Genomic DNA, 18840 nt, shown 5'->3' with positions numbered 1-18840 from the left:
TCATGTTGGATTTATGGGTCTTGTGATTGATTTGTAAATTATAGTGTATATTGCGGAGTTGGGTAGCGTAGTTTATGACATATTTCCTATAGCTGGCTGGATCATGAACACCTTGCACAAACATTTTATGAACAAAACCTAACAATTAATGTGCTGCAGCAGACAGGGAAGTGGACAGACTAGAACTGACTGGTTTTTCCCTCGAGGAAAGGCGAGGGAAGCCAAGAGGAACCTTGTTTTGCCTCTCTGGCAACAATCTGGACAGTTTTAATTAAAATGTGCTTTTAAACATGCTACTTTTGTTTGCACTTCTGGCCAAACACACTGGGAATAAAATGGAGATGTTTTCCCGGAAGGAAGCTCTATCGGTGTGGTTAAATGGCGGTGAGAACCAGAGATTTAACTATATTAGTTTGGTGTAATTTTCTGTCATCAGTACCTGTGTGTCTGTGCACACATTTCCCTGTTGACGCTGTCACTTTGCCAAATGTAATTAGGGAGAGGATTCACACAGACCAGAACTTGGGGTAGGGATCAGTGTCCTGAAACATGGTCAGGCGACACCAGCAGAGCTTCTGGCCTGATGAGCAATCGGCATGAAGGCGCCTGGTTACTTAAGTTTTGAAAGAAGCAAAACGCAAGCAGATTTTCACTTGAAATCCCAGGCCTGTCCGAAAGGACAAACCAGTTTGCAATTTCGAGTACGTTCTCCCACTTCGATACTTTCAGCAGGGCTAAAAGTTGCAGGTTCTTCCCTGCGAGAGGCAGCAGGGATGCTAGCGCTTATGTGTACCACCAAGCGCTACGGAAAGGAGGGTGGGGGGGGCTGTTGAAACAGGAATGGGAAGACTGCCTGACGAACTAAGACCTCTGATAGGCTCGTAGGGCTGGGGAAAAGTGACTGGCACTTCAAACGCTAAAAGGCTGGTAGAGCTCAGAGCGAGAGTCGGATGGTCTTAGTACAGTGGGCCTGGGGTAGAGTCGTGTGCTGAAAAGCTAGTAGGGCTGGGGAGGTGTCAGTCACAAGACAAGTTCTGAAACGTCGGCCCTACTGCATAGAGTCAGAAACATGTTAGGCTCTGAAATGCAGGGAGAGCTGAGAGAGGGTCATTTGCTGAAAATACTGTAGGAATAGGGCAGAGCTGGGTCTGAAGGGCTTGTAGCACTTCTGCACAGGTAGGTGCTAAACTCACAGTAGATATGGGACAGTGAGAGGTTGAAAGACCTGTGGCACTGGGGCATAGTCACCCCGGTTCTGAAGATCCGTAGAGCTGGGCATAATCAGGCCCATGACAAGCTCAGTAAGGCTTCGACCAATCAGTTGCATGCTATGCTAAGGCCGGTAGGACTGGGCCAGAATCAATAATAAACCAATTTCTGGAAGGATGGGGTAGAGCAGGGGTGATGTCAGTATCTGAAAGCTAAGCAGGGCTCTGACAGGGTCAATCACATGGCTCAGTTCATCTTAGGGCTTTCAGGGAAAACCAGAAAAGTGAAAAGTGAAATGCTGGTATTAGTCTGAACAGTTGTCGCTGTACCAAGAAATACCCTCCCATTACCCTTTAGTCCAAACTCCTGCTGAGGGATGTGTGGTTGGGGGAGGGGGGAGGTGAGTTGCAGAACAGGAGTACAGTGTAGTATTGAGTAGCAAATCCCTGGCAGTTGTGTACGACATTCTGACACACAGGAGTTATCGTTCTGATTTTGAGTAAGTACTTTTGAGTGGCATTCCATGTGAACCAAAGTGCCTCTGGCCACTTATATCTCCATAAGGTATTTCATGACTTTATAATTCTGAAAGGGCATTCCGGTTTGTAATGAAAGGCTAGACTGAAAAGGGGGTATATTTTAATTTGGCAAAAATTCCCTTTTTTAACGGTAAAGGATGTTAGTGTTGGGTTTGGTCACTTATTTGATACCACTGGAGACTGGATGGGAGTGCCTTAAAGAAATTGCTTATGTTAGGAGGCATGTAAGTTGCAATTCCCTATTTTCTTGACCACTGGATGATAGTTACAGATTGAAGTAACGTGATTGTTGGTACTTATATAGATGCTAAATATTTGCACAGGGGTTTTGTAAGGTTGACAACCTCCAGCTGTAAATTCCAACTGTTGGCCTTTAGTATGATTTGCTGATGTTTTGCTTCATATGTAAAACTTGTAAATGGTGTTCAAAGAGTTTTATTTACCTGTTTGTAACTTTGTTGACGTTCAGATGCTTTACATTAAAAGTATATGCATTTATATAAAAATACAACTATTGTGCGTTAAAACATGGCACAATTCTTTCCAGTGTGTTGGACATTATAAAGTATACTTTTCTCAGAAAAATCCGAAAGCACAAACCTCACTCCCCAATTCTGCAGCCAATTATCAATGGAATTTAACACATAATAATTGGCTGTTTTAAGCGTGGAACTAATACATTTTTCTTTCAGCGATTTTGAACAAAAATTCTGAATACTGTCAAAATATTTAGAATAAACATCGTGTTAAAGGAGACTGTGGCAGGCACAGGCATGCATTTCTCAGTTGTGTTTAATAAGTAACTGAACTGGCATGGAATAACTTAGGCAATCTGCCACATGTCGCTCTCCAACGGAGGACTTTAATTTATTTGACCACTGAGGGTCTATGAGCGCTTTTCAAATCTCACAATGGCAATTGACTATGTGATGATGGTAGCAAAGTCCATCCCAGCAGAACCCTGATCCATGCCTCCCTCTAATCTATGCCGGCTCGGGACCATAAAATTTAAACTTTAAACAAGATATCTGAGAATGGACAACCCAGTGCAGTAACCAGCTAAGTGGTTTATGAAAATTAGAAAAACAATGAGAGACCTGCAGAGCTACTCAAAGCTGCCAGCTGACTGACAACCCATAAACTTCAAGCCTGTCCCTCACTTACACTTCTTCATCCATCACATGGTAAAGTCTGCATCTCATAACACGATAGCCGCACTTCGGTGGTCATCAGACACCACATGGAAACACTTCCCAGATAGGATCAAAGCAAGACAACATAATTAGAACCACACAACCTACCCAGTGTAGCATGCTACCCATGTAGACAAGCACTTCACCGCCCCTCATTGGTGAAGTAAGCACTAAATAAATAGTAGTGACTGCTGCCGGACCCGTGCGGGAGGAGCCAAAGGACAGAGCAATTTATTTTTTATTTTTAAGAACACTTACCTGGAACCGCCGGCCCACCGGCGGGCCGGCTGCTGCCTCTCCTTCGTCCTCCGTCATCTTCCTGCAGACTCCCAGCCGTCAGCAGGAAGCTCCCGGCAGACAGGCCCCCCCTGAGCCAATGACAATGCTGCAATGCAGCGTTGTGATTGGCCTGAACACCTTGGATCGTCTCTTTGACTGGAACAGGTAGATTGTGCATGTTTCTGACCAGGCTGTGTAATACAACCTGGTAGTAACATGCAAAGTGTGCATGAACTGTTTGGTCAGATCAAGAGGCCCAGGCCACACAGTTCAGGTGCACTTTGGGAGTGCACAGCACTCTTCCCCTGCTCTGGCCAGCCCCGCCCCGCCTGAGAGCCACTGACAGCTATAGGAAAAATAACATGATAATAACGATAGTTACTATCATGTTATTTTTTCTTTTGTGCAGTGGGGTGACACTCCTCCGTCTTAGCGGCGGAGACACCACTGCAATCCAGTACAAAACAATCATAGAAAAAACACATTTTTGGGCTTCTTAATGTTATGTAGCTGAAATGCCTGAGTGAAATTAAGCAAAATAGATAAAAAAGAAAAAAATCACCTCGACAATGGATCAGTGACTAAATATCGAGGGACAGAATATCGACTGTCCAGAATATCGATGCCAAAATATTGAGGCTCAGAATATCGAGTCCCTATCTACAAACAGGTAAGTACTAAAATATCGAGTACAAAATATTGATGTTTAAAAATAGTTAACTAAAATATAGAATTTTTTAAATGTATTAAAAATAATATAAAAGTAATTAAATAATAAACACAATTAAATAAAACATAGTTAAAATAATGTAAAAAAGCTTAAAATGTACAAATAATAAATGTAATGTAAAAAAACATATACTTTTAACACATATATTTACTTAATAATATTATAAAATAAATATTATTCTTAATTATAAAATATTTAAAACATTAAAAATATACTACATATATATATAAATAAAACTATTATATGAATATAAAAATAAATAATATATAATAATTTAAATAATTAAAGTAATACTTTTTACGTTAATTAATCATTTACACTACAATATTATAACAAAAGTAAAAACGTTGCATAGCTAAGGGAATAAAATTAGTATTCACACTCCAACAAGTGCAAAAGTAGAGAACTTGGTGGATAGCGGGTGGGTACAAATTACAATTCCCACTCCAGTGAGTGGAACAGTAGGGAAAGTGTTGGCTAGCGTAGGGGTAAAAATTACTATTCCCACTCCAGAGAGTGCAACAGTAGGGAAAGCGTTGGATAGCGTAGGGGTAAAAATTACTATTCCCACTCCAGTGAGTGAAACAGTATGGAAAGTGTTGGATAGCGGGTAGGTAAAAATTACTATTCTGACTCCAGCAAGTGGAACAGTCGGAAAAGTGTTGGATAGCGGGAGGGCAAACATTACTATTCACACTCCACTGAGTGCAACAGTAGGGAAAGTGTTGGAAAGCAGGTAGGAAAAAATTACTATTCAGACTCCAGCTAGTGGAACAGTAGGGAAAGTGTTGGATAGCGAAAGGGTAAAAATTACTATTCCCACTCCAGTAAGTGCAACAGTAGGGAAAGCGTTGGATAGCGCAGGGGAAAATATTACTATTCCCACTCCAGAGAGTGCAACAGTAGGGAAAGTATTGGATAGCGTAGAGGAATAACTTAGTAGACCCAGTCCTACAATTGAATTAAAATTATTAAAATGTAATTTACCTCCTTCTATTTTCCACTATAAACATCACCTCCAATGTCTAAAATATTAATAAATTAACATAATGAATTAACATTTAATTAATTATAATGACATTCTATATAATGACATTCGATATTACTTACCCATATGTCGATAATATTTCCAACTATATTATGTCTATTCTATATTCTGTCCTCTCGATATTTTTTATTCTATATTTTGGGTGTTCACCCTCGACAATATGGGGTAAGGAGTTAGGAAAATGAGAAAACCATGTAGTGCATTGCATAGTATGAAATACACAAAACCATATTAAACACACACCAGTAACATGACATATGGTTCAGTCTTTAACAGTCGAGAAAACTCAAAGCCCAACTGGGCCGAGTGATTATGTGCGGCAGGGCCCTGATCAAGAAGGTATGGCTGAAAGGATTAATGTGCAAACCCAAGCATGAGAAACACATGGTTTGATCAGCATTGTTTTTGTTTTAAATGGTATTGTGTTGCATGATGTATGGTTGGATTGTGTTTTGTTGTTTTATTTTGCATCGTGTTGGGTTGACTTGTTATGAATCGTGTTGTAGTGGAGTCTATTGTACTGTTCTTATCACATTGTATTTAAAATTGAGTTATACTCTACTGTATTTGCACTGCATTGTATTGCATTGCATTGTATCTGCAGCATAATCGTACTACCACTCCTTCAGGTTTAGCTTATACTTCTCTTTTTCCCCAATAGTCATTCTTCACACCTTAACAAATTTCCACCAGAAATGTGTTCACCTCCATTGAGGCTTCCGAACTAACTCATGCCCCTAGAATTCCCTGATTTCCTGGCAAGTCGAGACTGGCAGGACTGGGCCAGAGTCAATCATGTGCCAAGCGTTCACCAGTACGAAAGTGGCAGACAGATGTCTATTCTTACCTCCCCATCTTAACCTCTCAGAATTTGTGCTCATGGTGCTCTGTTCCGTCATTCCCATTATTTTAGAATCCCTGGCCTGCCAGGAAAAAAAATGTGTATGAAGTGGTCTGGTCCAACCCATTATAGAAAATCTTCTGAGTGTGTCTTGGTGTAGTGCACATCACCAAGAAACAAGCAACGGGGCCTGCACGCATTCAGGTCTAGATATGTAATGCACTTTTTGGTCATAAACATTAGATTAGATAAAAAAACTTTTTGCGTGGGTGCAGATTCCAGATGCACTAATGGGAATGTTTGTGAATTGCACAAAAATGTGTAAATCTTCACTGCATAGGGAGAGGTGTGGCGCAGCGGGTAGAATGGCTGACTCCGGCACGCGGGGCTCACGGTTCGATCGTTGGCGGCAGCTCAGCTCAGCACCATGTGACTCTAGGCAATAGCTCGCTTAATCTCCCCGACGGCCCCCCAGTGCTTTGATACCCTTAGGGGTGAAATGAAATGAAATGAAAAATTACACTTATATAGCGCGTAACTACCCGGAGGCCTCGAAGCGCTGGGTGATAAGTACCCACTTTACAAACAAGGAATTAGTATTATTCTTCTAGGTGAACTTCTACTTTTCTGAATCTTCTTCTAAGTGTGTGCTGTGCCATGCAGAGCTGAAGCCTCCAGGGGTGTGTGTTGTTAGAGTGGTGTCCTACTTGGGAAATCAAAGGCCGCCAAGAATTACAGCACCACCCCTCACAACCCAACTCATCACTAGAAAAAGATACATTCTCTGTGCCATTATACAGGTTGGCATAAGTCAAAACAAGAAAATATTTTACTTTATCATGCTCTGTGTGTAAGGTATGCAGTGAGCTTCACTAAAATGACCATCTGTATAGCACACAGTCAGCTGCGGCTCACACAGGTAAATGCTGTGAGGCGGCGAGGCGGGGGCGGGCAAGGTGGGAGGTAGTGGAATCGAACATACGACAGCAATGTGAAAACTAACAAAATACATTTTAAAAACCACTTACCTTGCGCTCACCGCATCGCTGAAGTCTGAGATGCGGCGAGCCCAGGGTAAGTGTGTTTATTATTTATTTGTTTTGTTACTTTTCACATTGCCGTTGTATGTCTGATTCCACTTCCCCCCACCCTGCCCCGCCCCTGCCCCGCCTCACCGCCCCCACAGCATTTACCTGTGCGATCCCCACAGCATTTACCTGTGCGAGCTGCAGCTGCACACAGTATAAACGGAATTGTTTTACCATATAATAATTCATGGTATTACAAATCAATGGTGCCTAGTTTATCAGAAGATGGGAAAGTGTTAAATCCAGGCATTGAAGCGTGTGCGTCTGGAGTTAAATGCAGCTCTTTCTAGCTAGTGACTGAACCGCTAAGATATTTACCAGGAATGGAACTTGTAACGTGTAGGTTACTCAAGAAACTCTGCAACAGATGCTGTAACCCACTTAGCTATTTTACTAGGATTTCAACCCAATCTGCAGGTTGCACCCAATGCCCTGGATCAGGCACAGTCACCCATTTTTGTAATTCATTTATGATTCAAACTAGGCCTGCGAAAAATATTGATTAAGCTGGTGAAATTTGTGAATTTCCTGTTTGCAATATTCACGACATTTCTCAAAATTACACATTTTGCATATTTCCGTTTTTATTTTTACCCGAGTAAGAATCTTTCATCAAAAGCTCTTTCGAGATACCAGTGGAAGGCTGGTTTGCACAGAAAATGTTTCCCTGAGAGATATTTTCTACTCAAATAACTGGGGCATATTATCAAGGACGGGCGATACATTATCGCCGCTTTTATCGGCAGGAAACTGCCGATAAAGCGGCGATAATGGGCTTGATAATATGCTCTATGAATTCACATCTAACATGGGCTTTGATAGGAATTCATAGAGCATATTATCAAGGCCATTATCGCCGCTTTATCGGCAGTTTCCTGCCGATACAAGCGGCGATAATGTATCGCCCGTCCTTGATAATATGCCCCTCTGTTCCTGGTATTTATACGAAGTACTTGGTCAGATTAAAAAAAAGTGACAGAAGATCCCAGAACATCGCATTTTCATGGAATCTCATGATTATTATGTGAAATAATTGCGCAGTTTTGCCCAGCTATAATACAAACTATATCCTGTATATTACAAGCACGGTTCCTGAAACTGCATTAATCACCAGAGCAATGTTACGTTATTTGTACCTGTAAATCGCACTCTCGCCCACGAGGGTAGCCTGGCACTGAGCAGGTATGTGTGCCTAGCCCTGCCTGAGGTAAATTGGCTTATTGATGAATCACTTTCTTACCAGTACTATACTCTGAGACTTGATAGATACATTTAGATCTCTGCGACAAGTGCACAACACCCCAAGCCATCTTAAAGTGAGGTTGGTTTCTGGCCAACGAAGAAAGCACAAGTGCATTACCACCAGGTGTATTTATTTATTGGTTCAGTGAACTATGCTTGTGCTTTTTGATCAGACGTGCTCTTACATCATTTCCGTTTGTAAGGTACATCAGTTTGAGAGTTTATAGTTAATACATAAGACGTCTATTAAGAGTTGTCAGAAGTGGGTTGAAGAAACTAGAGCAATAACCAATAAGAGAGCTTCTTGACAGAAGCATCCAGGGAAAGGTACAGCAGAAGTACAAGTTAGGGTTAAACTCGAGAGGTTCGGGATTATGAGGGTACCACAGACTAATTATTTTTTTAAGTTCAAGTAAAGGTTTATTTAGAATTTAAAGTTATTGAAAAAAACAATACTTCATACAGGCAATCATTTACTGATGCATATTAAACAGAAAAGGATATTTAAGAATACTCACTAATTCTTAAGAAGGTCTTAGAGCATATTCTGATTCATTTATTGAAGTGCTCTCAATGGGATCCAATTAAAAAAGCCGTGCAGATGAAGGCCGAGCAGACGTCTCGGTGAGAATGGAGGTTTAGATACCATAAGAAGGTGAAGGTGTACAGATCAGAGTATTTGTGGTCCTGTATGTGGCTGCTTCAGCCATGCAGGAGGACAGGAAACAGATGACCTTGAAAACTATTGCAAGCAGTCTAAATTGTTCTCTGCTTCCAGGCACTAACCAGTTAGTCTGGCTGCAGGGAAATGACGGGTGAGACAGAAAAGTGCATGATTGCTTAGGGATCCTCTGACAGTAGGTTACTGAGAAAGTTTATTCCTCATATGATAAGGGAGTTAAAGATAGAATAGCAGGATTAATCAGGAAGTAAAGACGGATCCGTCATATGTTAAATTACATTTCTCTGGCTTGTGTGTCCATCTCGGTTATAAGGCACTCAGGGGAATATTATCAAGGAACGGAGTTACAGCTGCCGCTAAAGCGGCGATAATGGACTTGATAATATGCCCTTGAGAATTCCAATAGAAGCCCATGTTCTGGTGTTAACATGGGCTTCCGTTGGAATTCTCAAGGGCGTATTATCAAGCCCATTATCGCCGCTTCAGCGGCAGGTTTCTGCCGCTAAAGCGGCGATAATTGTAACGCAGTTCCTTGACCTTGATAATATGCCCCTCAGTCACATGTCTGACTCATATAGCCCACCTTGTGTTTTTAGGAGCCATGTGGTGCGAAAAAGCGTCGCTGAAAGGAAAGGCCTTTAATTGATGGAATAGTGTATGCCGAACCAGGGATATCGATGAATTCCGTTTTGGGAAAGACAAACAAAAATGAATGTATGTCCCTCGTTAATTGATGGCCTAGAGGCAGGGCGATACCCGATTTAAAAATAGTTTCTGCCAAAGAAGTGAGGAAGAAATTCATTTGTCAGAGATGGGGTGTGAAACCAGAGGATTGAATGACAGCACCCAGTGAAGATTTGTAAAGCAAGCATTGTAGAGGACTAAGGACTGGGCCACATCTACGTCTGGTGGGAGAGAGTGATGACAGATTTGAGAACTGGGAAACGGAACAAGCGTGGTGCATAGGTCTGATGGGGGCCACTCATGTACTGTGCTCGCAAATCAAAGAGAAGTGAGTTCCTCAGAATTAAATAGTAAAGAGAAGATATTCTGCAGAAAGATTCAATAGACATTCTGGACGTTTCGCAATTCTGTTGAGTTGAGATAATGGCATTAGAGTTCAAATGTGGTCCAAAGGGGATAAAGTAAGTTACTGTTAGAAAGTAAGGGCCTTCTTTAGTGTTTGGTAGATGGGATACTCCATCACTTTGGACCGGGATATCCTGTCCACTGCATAACAGGTCCTATAGGCTATAATGCACTTGTAATATAGGGGACAAGATGTCCAACATATTTGTAACATAGTTTCCTGTCTATTGAACTCTCTATAAACCCTGAATCTTTTAAACACCATGTACAATATTCGTATATAAAAAGGTAGATCTGTATTCAGCAGGAGAGAAAGTAGCTGCCATTCACTTTGTTTGGCAGTGGTCGCGTCATTGCTGGCATGAAGCAATGACGGAAGATGCCTCTAAAAAGAGACAAGCTGAATACATGAGCGACAGAGGAAAGAATGCAGGAGGAGAGTGCGGGAGGCTTAAGGATGACAGGACAGAATGGATCAGAGGGGCACCTGAGGAATCTAAGAGCTATTATAATGGTTTTGAGAGATGCTTGCTAGGTCTTTGGGAACGGAGGGGACCGTGAAGAGGGAGGCGGGTTGTGAGTAGAGGGGTGATGATGGACTTGATTTTGTGGATTATAGCGCGAAAAAATGGCCATCAATATAACTAGTCAAAAGATTAATAAAAGTAATTAATAATGGTATAATGGAAGACTGAGAGGAAGAATTGATTTAGTGGCCTAAACTATCCATTTAAGGAAAAGTTGAAGTCTCTCTTTGATCTCATGGTAGCATTTTGATATGACCAGTAAGCAGGTCACTGGAAAGTGTTTGGGCCTGGTACAAACTTTAGTGTTGTTCTACCGAATATCAAGTTGTTTTTCTGCGTTTGTTTTTTGAGAAATGATTTTTGGGTGAGAAGGAGTTTTGAGGTTGACCACTAGGGGGGGAGGACGTGAAGGTGCATCACAGGGACTATTCAGGGTTAGATTTCAGTAGGATTACAGATAGCCTTGGAAGGGTAGTGAGATTCAGCAAGTCATTAACAACTATTTATGATTATCAAAATGACAAGAAATGCAAATCTGTCACAATGCATTCTTGTGTCAATTTTTTACACAATGATGCATTTAACAAAAGCACTGTGAACAACAGCCGCTCGTTCTGTTGTTAGCGTGCATTCGCTATAACTTTTTGCCACAAAAGCGCAAACCTTTAGCACAAATAGCACATAATTACCCAAAGTGACGAAATGATATAATTTCAGGAATTTCGTGTAACAAGCATGAATTGAAAACCTCAAAATTACGCTAATTACACTGGCGTACATTAAATTTTGCTCCAGCCTAATGTTTGCAAAGGTGGATTAGATAACTTATATGGTCTGTGCATGGTCTTGCAGGATCTGATTAAAGTCACTGAGGAAAAATTAGAGGGAAGACAGACTAAGTTGCCCGAGATCTTCAAACAGTTCTACATTTGAACTATTTGGAAAAATTTAGAATTTCTCAAGCCAGGAAAATTATTGTAATTGAAAGGGGTGCAATTCACAAAGGTAAATGGGGTCACAAATGTATGTTTAAAACTGAATTTACCTTGCTTACTCTTGAGAGAAATTCACAAAAGGATTCCTGGCAGGCGTTAGCCCATTAGGATGAGTGGAGTTTTCCACCACGAGTGTGAACTTTTCTGCACCCATAAATCCCACCCAGGAGGTGTGAATTGGGAGGTCTAAGGCAAGGTTAACCTTGGGAGTTTGTGGCACACAGGAGACTCACTCCAGCCAAGATCTAGAAAACCAGCCCTTCCAGGGTGGGAAAGGGGATGGATCACCCCCAGATTTGATGTGGTGTGAATTGGGTGTTCTAAGACATTATTAGCCTTCGAAGTTTGTGAAAAACACAGCTGATTGTTGGTATTCACAACCTCCCCTTCTCCTCTTCACCAGTGGCGGCTCCTCGAGGGAGTGCTGTGGGCGGGACTGGTGAGGGGTAGGATGGGGGTAGTAAACTCCGGAATAGGGTCGAGCGGAGTTGAGTAAAGAAATAAATAAATAAAATGAATTACATTGCACGCTGGATCGCTGATTTAGCGTTGCAGCGCGTTCAATGTAATTCGTTTTATTTATTTCTTTACTCAACTCCATTTGGTCCTATTCCAGAGTTTACTACCCCCCACCCAGCCCATCCCTCACCCCACCCCCACCGCCCGCAGCACTCCCTCGAGGAGCCGCAACTGCTTTCCACCCTAAAATGGATCGGAAACATACTCTAGCCAGGTATGGCATATCCAGGGCACACGTCCAAAAAAAAGAATTGGGGGGACGCTGACGTCACGACAGGAAGTGACGTCACGAAAGGTGTCTTGCACCATCGGACTCATTGCCTCCACTCGCTCACCCCTTGGATGCGGTTGCATCAGAGAAGCCAGCGCGTGAGCAGCTTTCTCAATGGGCTCCGATCTCGCACCAGAGAGGCCAAAGAGTGAATGCGTGGCTCCATTTGCTCCAGTTATCGAGCTCCCGGTAAAATAAATGGGGGGACGCCGTCCACCCATGTGGTACCCCGACTCGAGCCCTGGGCATATCTACCCTTTCAGGGTGAAACGGGAACTGATAATTCTCAGATGATGGGGTATAGCAGAAAGGGTATCTCCTCCTTCTGAAAAAAAAACCAAAAGTGTGATTGCTGGGGTTTTTGTCCTCAAAATGAAAATCTCCGCACAGCATGAATAGGATTGTGCTGAAAACGCCACATGAACGTGCCCAGAATACAAAAGGAAGCCTGTACCTGGCACAGGTTTCTGTCAGTATCCATGGGAAAATGTATGAATTGTAGAATGTCATAAATCAGCACTTCAGTGTAGGTGTAAATCTGCAAGTGAGAGAGACTACTGCAGGTGAAGGACACCGGGTATGACATAGAATGAGGAGTGACCTAGAAGGCAGTGAACATTTAGCAGCTAAGGAAAATGAGGAGCAGAGCTGTGAGGGGAGTCATATTTGCCCTCTGAGTTTGACTCACACTTCAGCACAACATTTTGGGCCATATATATCAAGCAAATTCGCATTCGCAAAGACCGAGATTCGCAGAATTTCGGCCTTTGCCGAATGCGAATTTGCTAAATGGAATGTATTAAGCAAAATGTGGTTCAAAATAAGGAATCGCAATATTTGTGATTCCTTATTTTGCGATTGCATTTAAGGAATCGCAAAATTTGCAATTCCTTAAATGCAATGTATGATACTAAAAAAATTGCTAATTGTCCCTAACGAATCGCAAATTACCACCAACTTCAAGTTGGTGGTAATTTGCGATTTTCTTGAAAAATGCCAATTTTTGCATTTTTCAAAGTGCCATGTGATGCACATACATGCCCTTAGGGCATGTATGTGCACCACATGTGCACCCATGCTTATTTCAGGGGTGCAACAGGGTGTCGTTTGGACACCCCTGAACCCTTGAAATTATTCTCAATTTGCGATTAGCAAATTGCGAATCGCAAATTGAGAATAATTTCACATTCATTCCTATGGGCCTCCTGGCCCGTAGAAATGAATGGGAAATTATTCCTTAATTGCGATTAGCAATTTGCTTATCGCAATTAAGGAATTTTAAGAAATCGCTAAAAAAGTAGCAAATTTCTACATACATACCATTTTGCGATTTCTAAATAGCGTTCCTTAAAAATCGCTATTACGAAATCGCAAAAGAGTATGTTGATACATATGGCCCTTTGAGAAGTAAGCGTATCCTGTGGAAAGGCTAATATGTAACCAACAATAGGGAACAAAGAATCCTTTATTCTGCCTAGTATAGAAGTATGAGGACGGCCACTAATTCAAAGTAGGTTAGCTGAAAATGGAGTCCGGGAGCAGCCTTCATTCAAAGGATCTTTAAGTCAGAAGGTAAGTAGGCACAAGGGCAGTAATCATTCATGAGCAAATCAAGTCGCCAGATTAGTAAACTCGGACAAAATATTAGGTATGCCTACGTAACTTCAAGAACTTTCTGCAATTTTGCGTAATGCATGTAACACAAATGTCCCCAAATTGCACCTTTATCCCACAGTGTCTAATTTCCTTTAAAATGGGGTAAAAATCCTATTTTGGGTGCACAAGAACAACAGGAACAAAGACAATGCAGATGGCTGTTGTTCACTGCACATGCTTTTTGCAATATTTTTTCTATGAAATGTGTATTTGCATCCAAAATGGACGGGAACAAGCATGTCCCTCTAAAATATAGAACTAAATGCCAGATTAGTATTTTATATAATTTCACAAAATTGTGTATGCTTTTTCCTTTTCAAAATTTTGCATAATTACAAGGAAGGAATTTATGTCAATTTTCACACCCCTACAGATGGTGAGGCACAGGGGTTCCAATCAGGTAAAAGTACACTAAGTCAGAAGCTGGCACTCCGACGTCAATCCTTTAAGAGTACTTAAGTCAGCACATAAGGGTGCATAGGCACAGCAATCCTTTAAGAGTACTTAAGTCAGCACATAAGGGTGCATAGGCACAGCAATCCTTTAAGAGTACTTAAGTCAGCACATAAGGGTGCATAGCAACAGCAATCCTTTAAGGGTATAATAAGCCAACAGAAAAGAGGGTGTGGGGCCACCAGTCTTCAAAGGTAGATCACGATGAAAGGGTGCAGGGTGCAGGGACACCAATCATTAGGTGTTTTGGAGAAGGGGCGCACAGGCTTTCATAACAGGATTTAAAGAGCAATGGGCACTGTATATGAAGGAAACCAAAGCACATAGTTAATAGGGTTAATCAATCCTTATCCAAACCCATCCCAGTCACTTTAGAGCACCGCAGGGATCATCCCTCTCACTCACACTTTTCAACCTTTTCATGGAACCACTCTCTGAACTTCTCAGCCTCTCCAATGTCCACTATGACATGTATGCAGATGACACTCAAGTCTACATAAAGATCTACTCACTTGAGGACATAAAATCTCTCAACTGTACCATTCAAAAAATACGGACCTGTTTGACCGAAAGCCATTTGAAATTAAACACCCTCAAAACTGAATTTCCCTTAATCGCCCCTCCCAACCAATCGACCATCATCCTCAATTGGCTGAATCGCCTAACAGAACTCAAAGGTCAACCTCTCATTATCGACTCAGCAAAATTGCTGGGAGTAATGCTGGACAGAAATCTAAACCTGCAGAAACATATCAGCGCCTCTACATATGGAGCAAATTTCCAGATTAACACCTTGAGAAGACTGACACCTTTCCTGCCCGCAAATGACTTCAAACAGGCATTTAAGCTCTAGTAATCCCAGTAGTGGAATATGGGAGTGTCGCTCTTTGCGGCCTTCCCAGATCGACGGCGGCCCCTCTAAGAGCCTCAATCAACACAGATGCTAGCAGTCGCGGCCCGTGGAGGGAGTTCCGTGGGGCAGAGAGGCAAGGCGGGGGTTGCTAAAAACCGGAATATGGATAATTGGAGGTAAGTAAACAATTTAATAAATAAAACGAATTTCGTAATGCACCCAGCATCGAAAAATGCGATGCAGGGCGCGCTACGAAATTTGTTTTATTTATTAAATTGTTTACTTATCTCCGGTTATCCATATTCTGTTTTTTAGCAACCCCCACCCTGTCCCTCCCCCGCCCTGCCTATCTGCCCCACAGAATTCCTTCCACGGGCCGCGCCTGGCTGCTAGACTCATCACAGACTCCAAAAGAAACTGTCACATCTCTCCAGCCCTTAGAGCCCTCCACTGGCTACCTTTCGAGGCTAGAATTCATCTTAAAATCGCATGTGTGAAGCACAAGGCCTTACATCACAATACTCCGAGTTATCTAGCTCAGAAACTGGTACTCTCTTATGGTAACAGATCCTCCAGGAGCTCCAGGAATCATCTTCTGAAACCACAACGATTTGCCAAGAAGAAAACTTACAACCGGACCTTCTCAGGAAGGGCTCCCAGGATCTGGAATGCTTTGCCCCCAGAAACAAGACAGAACTCTTCTACTACCTCTTTCAAAAAAGAAGTGAAATCGATTCTCATGGCTAAATATACTTGAACTACTTACCTATAAGCATAATATATTTGCTCATTTGTATTAATTATCACCATGTATTAGAATCGCCTATATTTTTCTCTGTTTGTATCTGTTTCTTACATCTGCACTGTAAAGCGCTCTCATACCCTCAATGGTCTTGTTTGCGCTATATAAAACCTTCATAATAAATAAATAGCCCAAGGAGATTGTCCCTCCAAGAGCCAAAGTGGACAAATGGCTGCATGGCAGCACACTGTACCTGTACACTACTGGGACAAGGAGAGGATCCTGTTTCAAGATGGCCACCCTTGGCCACCCTTGGCCATGTTTGGAACAAAAATAAAGGGCTGGATAATTCCACTTAGCGAGAGCTGACGCAAGGTCTTTCAGAGGAGGCTGCAAGGTGCATGGTCTGCTGCTGGTGAAGTCCACTGCTCCCACCCCACGATCACCAAATTAGAGGGATTCCTCGTCTATGTAGGAATAGGGCATCCAGGCTGCGAGCATCCAGCAAACGGGGTCATCGCTGTCTTGGATTGGAGTTCCAAGATTCTTTGTGGACTTAGTTCAGCGCATTCTGGGTTGATCATGGAGCTCAGAGGGTGGCCTGCAGGTTTCATATGGACCTTTGAACGGGACAAACAGGATTCCTTATAGAACTGGGGAAGGAGCATCCAAGATTCTGCATGGCCCTCAGAACCAGGAATCCAGGATTCCTCCAAGGCAAGGCAAGTGGGTTGTTATGGGTAGTGAAGCCGTTTTAAAAAGGCTCGAACTCAAGCCAGTTCCATCCCCAAATTGTGAATTAAGAGCTGAGATGGAGCTGTGGCAAGGGTAGGGGCGTTTTGTTCATTGTGGCGATTAGTCCATATTTTCATGCAAAACGATATTCTTTAACACATTAAAAGACATGACTGGTCAAGGTAGTAATAGACCCTCAATAGAAAATAAATTTTGTATTTGTATTTGTATTTGTATGTCGATTTGTAGAGCGCGATTGCTGCCCGGGGGCGTCCAAGCGCTAAGAAACCAACAGAACAAGAGGAGGTAGCCCGGTGTTATTGGGCAGCAATGAAGAGGAATGTTTTTAGCTGTTTCCTGAATGAGGTGAGATTGGAGTTTTTCCTTAAGTGGAGGGGTAGGGTGTTCCATAGCCTGGAAGCGTTGTAGGTGAAAGTCCTACCGCCAGTTCTGGACTTTTTTATTTTGGGAATTGTGGCCGTGAAGGTCTGGTTGGAGCGCAAACTCCTAGTGGGAAGGTAGTGTGACACTAGGTTGCGAGTGATGAGAGGGCCTGTTTTCCAGAACGCCTGGTGCGCAATGCATAAGGCTTTGAATTGTATTCTTTGGGGAGTGGGTAGCCAATGCAGTTTTTTCAGTCCATTTTTGACTGATTGACGTCGAGGGATCTGTAGCAAAGTGCGCGCGGCACAGTTCTGCACCGTCTGTAATATCCGTATCGTGTACTCAGGGGCGGCGAGGTAAAGGGCGTTGTTATAATCCAGTCGTGACTGGATTATATATTACATTGTATATTCCCACTGATCTTCATTGACTAAAACAGACTCCTGGCATCACAGACCCGAAGTTCAATGAGACCAGTGTAAACCCAACATGGATGACTCTAACTACTGTAGCTAATTTACTCCTGGGTCTAAAGAAATGTATAGATCGGATCCATTAAAATTAAAATATATATGTATACTTGTTGCTGCACGTTTTTATACTGATGGTTGAATAGATGGATGAAAGCCAGGATTATATGGTGTGGGGTAGATGAATGGATCAGTGACTATGTGCATTAATATCGCTGTAGACTAGGCGTTTGCCTAAAGATCTACTGGTCACTCGTGTATATGCTTGAATTGCTGATTTTAGACGTTTATCCTTCTCAGTAGGAAAATAAACCATTGATAAATGGGTAAAAATAATACGCATTTTAGACTCAGCCGGGGTAAACAAATGTAAGGTATGTACTATTGGAGTTGCTCTGTTAATAATTACAATGATAAAAACACTCGTAAAAATAAATTATATGTCGATAGATAGGGAGACCGAGATCGAGAGATAGTTAGATATCGCATTTGGCGTAGCTAGGCATCGGAATTAAATGTAAAAATTGACATATACGCACACGCAAAAACGAGAAGTGCAAATCGTGATTCCTGACAGACATTCTGATTCTCACAAATGCGCGCCAGCACCAGGCATCTTGGACGCAGCCGTCTCACCTGGCCAGAGACTCTCTCGGGTCGGGTTTGAAGTCACCATGCGTGTGCCCGGGTCGATGCCCGCCCAGGGCCGCCGACGGGCACGGGAGAGTGAGAGAAGACTGGAGGAGCCGCGCGCCCCTCGGTTTCCCACGCGCACCGGTGCGCACCTCGCCGGCCGCACCTGTCACCTTCCGCGCCCTCTGTCACTATCAGGCGGCCACTGACGCGCCTTCCCAAAGGTGAGCAGGGCGGGGCGAGCAGACCGTTCCGATTTTTTTTTGTTCCGCTGCACACTTGGATCGAAATGGCTTCGTGTTCAGGTGGCTGGCAGTTTTGCAACCCCACTTATTGCAGCCACCTGGCGCCGTATCTGGTGACAGGTGACAACTGCTATATATTTCTCAGTCTAACAGTATGCAGCAGAAAAGAATACCTTGTATTACAACTGGAGATAATCCCTACCTGAGGAGCTAATGTTACCAGGGATGGCGGGGCCGTGGGGAAAACTTATTTTTAGGGCCCCTTTTGCGAACAGCTTTGCATTTTTAATCTAGGCTCAGCTTTTTCATTCCCTCTTTGGCCAGGTAACTGACAGTGCACAGACCCACTCGTCTAAATTCTAAATGTTTTTAAATCTAAAAGTCAGGATATTTGCGTGTTTTCACTATTGTAACACA

The 18840-nt window shown here is 42.6% G+C and overlaps 1 protein-coding gene across 2 annotated transcripts in view; it reads right to left on the bottom strand.

Annotated features, from left to right (window-relative positions):
- The window catches only part of LOC144767531 (galactoside alpha-(1,2)-fucosyltransferase 2-like), a 313249-nt gene extending 294875 nt beyond the window's left edge, over window positions 1-18374 (bottom strand). For both annotated transcript variants that reach the window (XM_078650953.1, XM_078650952.1), the window contains exon 1: window positions 18182-18374. The gene's annotated coding sequence lies outside the window, so the exon portion shown is untranslated. The remainder of the gene's footprint in view (window positions 1-18181) is intronic.
- Between the last annotated feature and the right edge of the window lie 466 nt (window positions 18375-18840).

The sequence above is a fragment of the Lissotriton helveticus genome, chromosome 7, assembly GCF_964261635.1.
Source record: "Lissotriton helveticus chromosome 7, aLisHel1.1, whole genome shotgun sequence".
Classification (NCBI taxonomy): Eukaryota; Metazoa; Chordata; class Amphibia; order Caudata; family Salamandridae; genus Lissotriton; species Lissotriton helveticus.
The sequence above is the reverse complement of the archived record's forward strand: the minus strand, read 5'-3'. Positions and strand labels throughout refer to the sequence as shown.